We start from the raw sequence: 1708 nt of genomic DNA on the forward strand, positions 1-1708 counted from the left end.
TGGCTTGGTGGAGACAGGTGAGCTCTATGTCTCTATCTCTGCTTTAACTCTCAGATTTTCCCTTTTCTATGCAACTCCTAATACCTTTGTCTTCAAGAACTTTCTTACCATTATGAGAAAAATAATAGTCAGTGGTTCTTAACCATTTTGTCCCTTTGAGATATATATATTTCATCTCAGAGCAAAATGTAATCATGAGCATGTACAGGGCAGTGATTCTTAAACTTTTTTAGGTCACTGAATCTTGCTCCAGAAAAAAGCATGCAATCACATAAAAAATTTAGCTGACACTAACCAGAATCTTCATGGATTCTCTGATTTAAAAGAAAGGGGAAGAGAGAAGAAAGACTACTGAGGAAAGCATCTGAGTTAAAAGCGATCCCTGTATCATACTTTGAGAACCGTTAGTACAGAGGTAAGTCTGTTCAAGTATTTTAGAGGACTAAGGATTATAGTGTGAAAAAATGATTTTTACATTTTAGGGAGGACAGAATTAAAAAAAAAAGCAAAGTACATATGTATGATTTTTAAACAATTACGTGTTCCTTCTAAAGTGGTCAGCTCTGTCACTGTTAAGTGTTGCGCCCAATCACCTCTCACTGGAAACTGCAGAGAGGACTCCTGCTTTGGATAAGCACTTGTTAGACCACCTGACCTCCAAAATCCCTTCCAAATACAATATTCTAAAAGCATATAAAGTGTGGGGCCTGGCAGACAGTTTCTGCAGATGAGCCAATACTCTTAACCTCCATGACTCTCGACAGTCTAAAACCAAGGAAGATAATCTGTGTGTCTCCTACACAACATAAAGTAGTAACAATAAGAATTGATTGCGCAGCTGTTTATTGGGTAGTTACTTTGGGCCAAGCTCTGTTCTAAGTGTTTACATTGATATTCTCATTCATTTCTCCCATGGACCCTATGAAGTAGGTATTATTATTATCCCCTATTTACACATAGAAACTGAGATTTAGAAAACTTTGTAACTTCTCCAAGAGCACACACACGGTCAGGAGTAGCCCAGCAGCTATGTGCATGAGTATTTAGGGCAGGCGAATGTGGATGTGAACCCCACTTCTACCACATACTCGCTGGTGACCCTGGACACAGCTATTACACGCTGATGATCCTTATGGAAAATGAAGGATCGGCTGCCCGAAAAACACAAATGAGTTTGTTGCAAACTAAGGGGAGAGAAAAGGGAAATTAAGAGAAATACTGAAAGGAAAAGAATATGCATTTAAGAAGAAAAAACATGAATTTTTCTCTTTGCCTAATGACTCCATTACTACCTTCCTAATTCTCAGATGTTAACGCCATACACTTTAGTGACATTTACTTAGCACCCCACTCTTTGTCAAGCAACACACTGGGAACCAGGAACAGAAAGGTGAGTAAGACACAAACCTTGTCTTCAAGAGGCTTACAATCTAGTCACTAAAATACAATGTGACAAATGCCACCCTAACTATATGAACAAAGTGCTACAAGGCCACAGGAGAAGTGATTGACTTTGACAGGAGAGGCTTCGCAAGGTGATACCTAAGCTGAGTGTCTTCTAGACGTAGGCCTAGGCAAAGAATTTATGACTAAGACCTCAAAGACAAAGAGAGCAACAACAAAAATAAACAAATGGGACTTAATTAAATTAAAAAGCTTCTGCACAGCAAATAAATAAATAACAGGGTTCACAGACAACCTACAGAAT

This window comes from Propithecus coquereli, unplaced genomic scaffold (genome assembly GCF_000956105.1).
Source record: "Propithecus coquereli isolate 6110/MARCELLA unplaced genomic scaffold, Pcoq_1.0 Scaffold822, whole genome shotgun sequence".
NCBI lineage: Eukaryota > Metazoa > Chordata > Mammalia > Primates > Indriidae > Propithecus > Propithecus coquereli.